This window comes from Pituophis catenifer, unplaced genomic scaffold, assembly GCF_029215685.1.
Source record: "Pituophis catenifer annectens isolate HBS135680 unplaced genomic scaffold, rPitCat1.0.hap2 SCAF_1, whole genome shotgun sequence".
Lineage (NCBI taxonomy): Eukaryota > Metazoa > Chordata > Lepidosauria > Squamata > Colubridae > Pituophis > Pituophis catenifer.
In genome coordinates this window covers 7,795,969-7,806,629 of record NW_027256881.1, presented here as the reverse complement: position 1 = coordinate 7,806,629, position 10,661 = coordinate 7,795,969, and positions in this window count along the sequence as shown.

The window sequence follows — 10,661 nt, the reverse complement described above, 5'->3', positions numbered from 1 at the left end:
ATGAAAGCTGGTGGTGACTTTGGGCCAATCATTGGGAGATTGAGAGTTCTAAACCCGCCTTAGGCATGAAAGCCTACTGGGTGACTTTTTGGGCCAATCATTAGGACACTGTGAGAGTTCTAATGCCCCCTTAGGTGTGAAAGCTGACTGGGTGACTTTGGGCCAATCATCAGAGCACTGTGAGTTCTAATCCTGCCTTAGGCATGAAAGCTGACTGGGCAACTTTGGGCCAATCACTGGGACACCATGAGTTCTAATCCTGCCTTAAGCATTAAAGCCAGTTGGATGAGTTTGGGCTAATCACTCTCTCTCCCAGCCCAACTCACCTCACAGGATTGTTGTTGTGGGGAAAATAGGAAGAGGAAGGAGTATTAGGTATGTTTGCCACCTTGAGTTATTTATAAAAAATAATGAAGGTGGGATAAAGAAAGGAAAGGAAAAAAAGGAAAAGGAAAGAAAAAAGGGAAAAGAAAGAAAAGGAAAAGAAAAATAGAATGGAAAAAAAAATTGATACTCAGAAGTGGATGCTTCCTGGGTGACCTTCAGCTCCTTATCTCTTACAGTCCAGATACCTCTAGGTGGGCATAGGTCACCCAAATTGGTTGCCACAAAGAAGAGGGAATCAACCTATTCTCCAAAGCACCTGAAGGCAGAACAAGAAACAATAGATGGAAACTTAACAATGGATGGGATAATTAACTAGTTAACTAGTGGAACAGCTTGCCTTCAGAAATGGTGGGCACTCGATCACTGGAGGTTTTTAAGAAGAGACTAGACCTGTGATGGTGACAGGCGGCACGCAGAGCCATATCTGTGGGCACGCGAGCGTTGCCTTAGCTCAGCTCCAGCACGCGTGCGCGCACCAGCCAGCTCATTTTCAGGCCTTCTGGGCCCACTGGAAGTCGAGAAATGGGCAGTTTCCAGCCTCCGGAGGGCCTCCAGGGGGTGGAGAAGGCCATTTTTGCCCTCCTCAGGCTGCTAGAAAGCCTCTGGAACCTGGGAAGGGTGAAAAACGGGACTTCCAGTCCCACCGGAAGTTGGGAAATGGGCCATTTCCAGCCTCTGGAAGACCTCCAGGGGTGTGGGGAAGGCCATTTTCGCCCTCCCCAGGCTCCAAGAAAGCCTGTGGAGCCGGGGGAGGGCGAAAAAACAGGCCTACCAGGCCCACCCTGCCAAAAGCGGAGGGAGCGCGGGGGGATGGGGCACATTGAATTATGGGTGTGGGCACACGTACACGCAACCCCCTGTGCTCCCCCCCACTTTTGGCACACAATGGCAAAAAGATTAGCCATCATTGGACTAGACAGTCACTTATCTGAAATAGTATAGATTCTCCTGCTTGAGCCTTCCCTTCCCTTCCCTTCCCTTCCCTTCCCTTCCCTTCCCTTCCATTCCCTTCCATTCCATTCCATTCCATTCCATTCCATTCCATTCCATTCCATTCCATTCCATTCCATTCCATTCTATTCTATTCTATTCTATTCTATTCTATTCTATTCTATTCTATTCTATTCTATTTCTTTCTGTTTCTATTCTATTCTAATCAAGGAAAGGAGCAACTTAGAACTAAAGAGAAATTTCCTTATAGAACAACTTGCCTCCAGAAGTCCTGGGTACTGCAACATTGGACGTTTTTAAGAAGAGATTGGACAACCATTTTGAAATGGTATAGACTAATTTTCTGCCTCAGCAGGGTGTTGGACTAGAAGACCTCCAAGCCAAGGTCCTTTCCAACACTTGTTATTCTGTTATCAGGGGGGTTGCCTATCTAAGCCACCTTGGCTTCCTGGAGAAAAGGTGGGATATATATATATCTAAAAGATAAAACAAATTACTGAAGGACCGAGTATGTTTTGCAGAAGTACCAGGAAACATTTTGCAACCGAGCTGCAGAGCCAAAGCAATAATAAAAGCAAGAGCCTGAGAAAAGGCAGCTTCATAGTTGCACCATGTTGAATTTAGGACTGGAGAGGTTGGGGCGCCCCTTTTCCTCGGCTCTGGCGAGGATGCTTCGTTTCCAGCAGATGTTGCCGTTTAATTATATTTTGCAAGTCAACGACACACAAAATTACAGGAAGCTGGAGAGGCCAAGCATATCTTGGATTTTCTGGAAGGGGAAAAAAAAGAATGTTGTTGATGATGAGTGAAGTCCAGGCAGATAAGGTTCCAAATTGGCCCATCTAGCGTGGCATTCTTTGTATGAGAAGCAGCTTTTTTTTTTTTCAGATGCTAAGAGAACCGGGGCCAAGATCTCCCCTTCTCCTCCCTTCGTTTCTGTCCACATTCCTTTAGAACTCGAAGCCCGAAATCCTTTTTTTTCATGATGTCTGTTTCTCAAACAGCACTTAGGGGTCTCTGGTGGTAGGACAAAGATCAAGTACAGGTAGTCCTCGACTTATGACCACAATTGAACCCCAAATTTCTGCTGTTAAGTGAGACATTTGCTAATTTGTGGATTTTGCCCCATTTTACAACCTTTCTTGCCTCGGTTGTTAAGTGAATCACTGCAGCTGATAAGTTAGTAACCCGGTTGTTAAGCGAATCCGGCTTCCCCCTTGACTTTGCTTGTCAGAAGGTCGCAAAAGGGGGTCACATGACACAGCAACCGTCATAAGTATGAACCAGTTGCCAAGCATTTGAATTTGGATCACATAATCACGAGGATGCTGCAAAGATCATAAGTGTGGAAAAACGGTCAGCAATTTTCAGTACTGTTCTTGTAAGTCAAGAACTACCTGTATAGGTCCTACTGCTGTAGATAGGCTGGCCATAACAGTGTCACAATACATCGTCTTTGGAGAAGCCAAGGTGAGCTGAGAAGGTGGAAGAGAATCGAGGGAGGGAGGGAGGGAAGGAAGGAAGGAAGGAAGGAAGGAAGGAAGGAAGGATAGGAGAAAGGATGGAAGGAAGGAACGAGAAAGGGAAGGAAGAAGGAATGAGAACAGTAAGGAGAGATGGGAGAAGGGAGGGAGAAGGGAAGGAGGAAGGGAAGGAAGGAAGGATAGAATAGAATTTTTTATAGACGGGAGGATGGACAGGAGGATGGAAGGAAGGAATGAGAAAGGAAAGAAAGAAGGAGAGAGAAGAGAGGGAGAGGGAGGGAGGAAGGAAAGGAAGGAAGGAAGGGTAGACAGGAGGATGGAGGAAGGAACAAGAAAAGGAAGGAACAAGGAACGAGAAAGGGAAGGTAGGAACATGAAAATGAAGAAGAGATAGGAGAAGGGAGGAAGAGAAGGGAGGATGGAAGAAAGGAACGAGAAAAGGAAGGAAGGAAGGAAGGAAGGAAGGAAGGAAGGAAGGAAGGAAGGAAGGAAGGAAGGAAAGGAAGGAAGGAGCTTGGAACCTGTGGGGAGTGATGTTCTTTTGCATTCTGGGGATTAGCATAGATTGTTGTCAATTGTCTTCCCAGCTCAGGTCATTATTCTGTTGAGCTGTAATTCTAAATAAATTGTTGTAAGTCAAGGACTGCCTGTCATCAGTAGTTTCTCAAACTGAAAAGCCATAAACCATGGTTTACTAATAACGGTGAAGTGTGAGGAAGCTGCTTTGTATTCTGTGCTTAAGCCATAACCCATCAAACAGAGTGGGGAGGAGGGAGGAAAAAAATCTATGTAATCAATAGAAGTTAAAAACAGCTTGATGGCACATGATCCGTCAATGCTCAGTGCGAGGAGAGAACCCTTAATGACTGTTGTAAATTGAGGACTGCCTGCGGAGAAAGAGGGATTACCAAATTTCTAAAGAGCTTTTGTGGCTGGGTGGGATTTTGACCACCAAACTTCACACTCCAAGTCCAATTCGTCTTGCATCACACTAACTCTCAGGAAAAGATAGGAGTGGTTTGAAGATGACGTCAAGTTTTCCTGTCCTCCAGAAATTGGGGGTGAGGAGGGGAGACACCTCATCCTGGGGCAAGGATGTGTGGATAAGCCCTGCGTATGTAAACATATCTGACTCATGCACTTCCCTCCTGACCTTATGCTGTTACGTCTGGCTATAAATATACATTATAAGGTTATCACCATAATGATGTAATTGTGGTCGGCAGACATGTGGTGGGGATGTTTGTTGCGTTTACGCTGGTAACTAAAAAATTACGCTTGTGCCGTTTTTTTTAATACCAGGCGACCAAATAAAGTATTGCCAACTTTGACAACCTAGAAAACCTTCAAGGTCTTTCTTACCATAACTGGGTGAGAAATTGTCAAGTATTTGCAAGCCATTGGCACATGTGTCATATAAACACCAGTGGAGGCAGAGAGTGTCTCCACCCCTATATGGAAAGGAGGGGCTTACCCTGAGTATAAAACCCCCTCCAACCTTTTCCACCTTGCTCTCCCTCTCCATCTCTCTCTTTTCATGTTTGTTCCTCATGAGACTTGATCTCTGTTGTACATAGTTAATATGATTTATTATATGAATAAATACGTTTAAGACATTTATTTATGCATCTGCCTCTGAACTCTTCTATGCTCCTGGGTGTTTCTACGATCCCAATTCCACAGAAATCATTACCGTAGTGTCTTTTCCAACTGGATATTAACAGATTAACAGAGTTGGAAGGGACCTTGTAGGTCATCTAGTCCAACCCCCCGGCCAAGTAGGAGACCCTACACCAGTGATGGCTAACCTTTTTGCTGTCACGTGCCAAAAGTGGGAGGGTCACACGTGCACGTGCCCACACCCATAATTCAATGTACCCTGACACCCGCGCGACCCCCCCAAGCTCTCCCTGCTTTTGGCATGCGATGGCACGGTGGGCCTGGTAGGCCCGTTTTTTCGCCCACCCCAGGCTCCAGAGGCTTTCTTGGAGCCTGGGGAGGGCAAAAACGGCCTTCCAAACACACACCCGGAGGCCCTCCGGAGACTAGAAACAGCCCGTTTCCCGACTTCCGGTGGGATCGGAAGGCCAGTTTTTCGCCCTCCCCAGGCTTCAGAGCCTTTCTAGGAGCCTGCAGAGGGTGAAATCAGCCTTCCCCACTCCACCCAGAGGCCCTCCGGAGGCCGGAAACAGTTGTTTTCCCGATTTCTGGTGGGCCCAGAAGGCCTGAAAATCAGCTGGCGTGCGCTGGAGCTGACTTAGGGCAACGCTCACGTGCCCACAGATATGACTCCGCGTGGCACCTGTGACACATGTGCCATAGGTTCACCATCACGGCCCTACACTGTTTCCGACAAATGGCAGTCCAATCTAGTGAATGAATTTAGGAAGTAAGAATAGTAACAATAGCAAAAACAATAACCAGCCTTGTTTTTCCATATTTGCTTTTAGCAGGTGTTCTGGGTTTAGAAGCTAAGCAGGAATAAGCCTGTTTACTACTTGGATGGGAGGCTACCAAGAAATCCCAGGGCTATAAAGGAAAGACAGAAGAATGAAATAGTTAATTACTTCCATCTTGTAACTAAATCATAGGTAGTCTTTGATGTAACAACCACAATTGGGACCAGAATGTCATTGCTAACAACATTGTGGTTGTTAAGTGAGTCCTGCCTGATGTTAGAAGCTTTTTGGCCATGGTTGTTAAGTGAATCACGTGGTCATTAAGCATATTCAACTTCCCCTATTTACTTTTCTTGTTGGAAAAATTCCTGGAGAGGTTTTTTTATTGTCATTTTTTTACTGTGAACACACTGGCACACATAAAAAAAATGCAATTCTGTGGCCCGCTCTCAAAAGAAAGTATTTATCAACCCAGGGATGAAATCCAGCAGGTTCTGACAGGTTCTGGATAACCGGTAGCGGAAATTTTGAGTAGTTCGGAGAACCAGCAAATACCACCTCTGGCTGGCCCCAGAGTGGGGTGGGAATCGAGATTTTGCAATATCCTTCTCCCAGGAGTGGGGAGGGAATGGAGATTTTGCAGTATCCTTCCCCTGCCACGCCCACCAAACCATGCTCACCAAGCCACACCACACCACACCACGCCCACCAAGCCACGCCCACAGAACCAGTAGTAAAAAAATTTGAATTTCACCACTGTATCAACTCATACACATACATAACACATTAGGCAAGGAGGCCTCCAAAGTCCCTTCCAATTCTGTTATTCTGAAGGAATTGGGAGTATTTCTGCTCTACAGCAAGGCATGGGTTTTGTAATTCAGGGAGTCTGTGGAGGCCCTATCCAGTTCTATCACTCCTATTTATTTATTTATTGGTTTGATTTATATGTCGCCCTTCTCCGGAGACTCAGGGCGGCTTACAATACGTTAAGCAATAGCCTTCATACTTTTCTATATACCTGCTTAGTAGGGCTTTTGGCCCTCCCTAAGCGGTGTTCTTTTTTTTTAATACAAAGTCAGCTTATTGCCCCCACAATTTGGGTCCTCATTTTACCTACTCGGAAGGATGGAAGGCTGAGTCAACCCTGAGCCTGGTGAGATTTGAACTCGCAGTAATTGCAGGCAGCTGGCAGCTAAGTGCTAATTAACAGCACTTTAGTCCGCTGCACCACCAAGGCTCTTCTAGCCCTCAGAGACTTCAGGGAGGACACTTCTGAAATTAGAGATTAAAGAACCAATTTTTTTTTTTAATTTGATTTATATGCCGCCCTTCTCTGGAGACTCAGGGTGGTTTACAGTGCATTAAGCAATAGCCTTCATACTTTTTGTATATTTTATACAAAGTCAGCTTATTGCCCCCACAAACTGGGTCCTCAATTTACCTACCTTAGAAAGGATGGAAGGCTGAGTCAACCTTGAGCCTGGCAAGATTCGAACTTACTTTAATTGCAGACAGCTGGTGTTAAATTACAGTGCTTTGTCTGCAGAGCTATCCAGGCTTTGAGAGTTTGAGAGTTAAACCTACATACATGTGTGTGTGTGTGTGTGTGTGTGTGTGTGTGTGTGTTGTGAGGAAATGAATATCTCAAGAGAAAAACTGAGGGGTAACCTTGAGGCATTAATAAGACTGAAGCACATAATAAAGAAAACAGACCCGTATTGGCTTACAGCGCGAAGAAGAAGAATGAGCGAATCAGTAGCAGATGGCGGAGGGAGATATTTTTGTTCTAGCGGTTCCTAACTCCTGAGAGCTTTTGATGATGCAGGTGCATCATCTTTTCACAGCATCTCATTAAAAACCTGTGCGATACATAGATGAGGGGAACCTTTAACCCAATAAGAGGAAAGCTGAAAGGCCGGCTGATAAAACTAAGCCGGCTGTGGGAGGCCTTTGGGATTGTGGTGTTTGTTAGAAATGGGAGATTCATGCCTCCCACCTCCAGCCCTGGCCCAGGTGTAACTTCCTTTCCAAGGTCTGTGACTGAACGTCTTCTGTCTCCCGTGAAACCTCTTTGCAATGGTGCCCTTCTGCATTGCTTCAGCATTTCAGCCAAAAGTAAATTAGCAGGTTCCTGGGTGAGGGAGTGGGTGGGGGATGGGCTAATAAAGAGGCATCAAAATAATTCAATTTTTCATTACCATTGTTCAGGCCACACAGGCCTCTCAGTTGGGTTCCCTCATCTGGCCTCAGAAAACAAGCAAGACCATGTCCTGCTAATCCTTGGATGGGATGATTAATAATAATAATATTGCATCCAGTTTTGGTCACCGCACTGCAAAAAAGATGTTGAGACTCTAGAAAAAGTGCAGAGAAGAGCAACCAGGATGATTAGGGGCAGGGGTGGGTTCTAAATTTTTTTACTCCCGGTTATGTGGGCGTGGCTTATTTTGTGGGTGTGGCTTGGAGGTCATGTGACTAGGTGGGCGTGGCTAGCTGGTCAGAGTCATTTCTGTAAGGTCCTCGCACTTACGACCAGTCCTCACACTTACGACCCGACTCATTTGTTTGCTTTTAACACTGATCAGCTGTAGGACGGCCCTTTGGAGCCCCGTGGCAAGAGTTTAAACAGTTTTCCCTCTAGTCATCATCTGGGACTCAGGAGGCAGCAATAGATTGGGGTTGGGACCAAATAAAAGGTAAGAATAATGTGGGGGGTGGGTGGGGGGGTGGGGGGGGGGTGGGGGAGAACCGGTTCGGTGACGTCATATCGTCAGCCGGCCGAACCGGACCGAACTGAGAGGAACCCACCACTGATTAGGGGTTTGGAGGCTGAAACATACGATGAACGGTTGCAGGAACTGGGCATGGCTAGTCTAGTGAAGAGAAGGACCAGGGGAGACATGCTAGCTGTGCTCCAATATTTGAAGGGCTCCCACAGAGAGGAAGGGGGCCAAAGCACCTGAAGGCCAGACAAGGAATAATGGATGGAAACTGTTAGGTTCAGCTTGCAGCTTACTCCTAACTTGTTGGTCAGGCAATATATCTGTTTCTTTAAGAAACAACTGAGCCACGTAATCAGGGTTTGCTGAACCCTGTAATTAGGCTACAGCGCATAAATAAGCAGCACAGAGAAGCGTTCGTTCTTCCTGCTTCTTCCGGATTGATACCTGATTGTATCCTGTTGCTTACTGAGTCTGATATATGGTACTGTATACCAAGAGTTACTAAAGTCTGTTTGCTTTGGTAAGGGAAGATACTTACTGGACTGATATTACTGTTTATGACCTTGGACTGTTTTACCTACACCGAGACTGCTTGTTATCTATAAAGTATTTTTCTCACACGAGCCGCACGTTTATCTCCTTCCCTGTGTGTTTCTGCTCTGCTCGTTGCACAAGCAACAAATACTTTTTACACACACCCTAACAGAAACTGACCAAGGAGAGATTCAATCTAGAAGGAAGGAGGAATTTTCTGACAGTGAGAGCAATCAACCAATGGAACAGAAATTGTCTTCAGAAATTGTGGGAACTTCATCACTGGAGGCTTTCAAGAAGAGATTGGACTGCCATTTGTCAGAAATGGTGTAGGGTTTCCTGCTTGGGTGGGGGGTTGGACTAGATCACCTACAAGGTCTCTTCCAACTCTGTTAATCTAAAAAAAATAATAATGATGATGTGTCATCAAGCTATTGCCGACTTGTAGCAGTCATGTAGATAGCAATAGCAGTAGCACTTATATAGAATAGAATAGAATAGAATAGAATAGAATAGAATAGAATAGAATAGAATAGAATAGAATAGAATAGAATAGAATAGAATAGAATTCTTTATTGGCCAAGTGTGATTGGACACACAAGGAATTTGTCTTGGTGCATACGCTTTCGGAGTACATAAAAGAAAAGATACATTCGTCAAGAATATACAGGTAGTCCTCGACAATTGAACCCAAAATTTCTGTTGTTAAGTGAGACATTTGTTAACTGAGTTTTGCCCCATTTTACGACCTTCCTTGCCACAGCTGTTAAGTGAATCACTGCATTTGATAAGTTAGTAACCCGGTTGTTAAGCGAATCTGGCTTCCCCATTGACTTGGCTTATGAGAAGGTCGCAAAAGATGATCACATGGCTTTGGGACACAGCAGCAGTCATAAGTATGAACCAGTTGCCAAGTGTCTGAATTTTGCTCATGTGACCATGGGAATGCTGTAAAGGTTGTAATAAGAGCCGAGGTGGCGCAGTGGTTAGAGTGCAGTACTGCAGCTATTTCAGCTGACTGCTAGTTCAGCAGATCAGCGGATCAAATCTCACCGGCTCAAGGTTGACTCAGCCTTCCATTCTTCCGAGGTGAGTAAAATGAGGACCCAGATTGTTGGGGGCAAGATGCTATTTAGTATACTGTCTTTGGTGTAAGCCGCCCAGAGTCCTCGGAGAGTGGGCGGCATAGAAATATAAATAATAAATAAAATAAATAAGTGTGAAAAATGGTCGTAAGTCACTTTTTTCAGTGCCGTTGTGATTTTAAATGGTAACTAAATAAACTATTGTAAGTTGAGCACTACCTGTATTAAAACTTTCTCCAGGGAGCTGGATCTTCTCACAATGTGTCCAAAATAGGATAATTTGAGCTTGATCATCTGTATCTGGAGGGAGAATTCTAGGTTGATTAAGATCCATGGGTTTGTTTTCTTGTTGTCCATGGTATTCGCAGGAATCTTCTCCAACACCAAACTACAAAAACATCCATACGCTTCCTATTGAGAGACCACCAAGAAATCTCAGGTCTGTAAGCTGGGCCTGGAAATTGAAAAAAACATCCAGTGAGAAGGTAAGACCATCCATATGTGCCTTGCATGGAGAGGTTCTGAAAACACCAGGAGTCCATCTGGACAGTGACTTTACCTTACACAAAACAATTACAAAGAGGAACTCATTATTATCAAGCCTCTACCTTCCAGGATGTATGTAGCAAAACCTCTGGCTCAATACAGGGAGTCCTTGACTTACGACCACAATTAAGCATCAAATTCCGGTTCTTAAGTGAAAAATTAAGTGAATATCGCCCAATTTTACAACCTTTCTTGCCACAGTGGTTAAGTGAGTCACCACAGTTGTTAAGTTAGAATAGAATAGAATTTTTTATTGGCCAAGTGTGATTGGACACACAAGGAATTTGTCTTGGTGCATAGGCTCTCGGTGTACATAAAAGAAAAGATGCGTTCATCAAGAATCATAAGGTACAACACTTAATTATAGTCATAGGGTACAAATAAGCAATCAGGAAACAATATCAATATAAATTGTAAGGATACAAACAACAAAGCTACAGTCATACAGTCATAAGTGGGAAGAGATGGGTGATAGGAACGATGAGAAGATTAATAGTAATGCAGACTAGTAAATAGTTGAGAGAAGTATTTGTTTAGCAGAGTGATGGC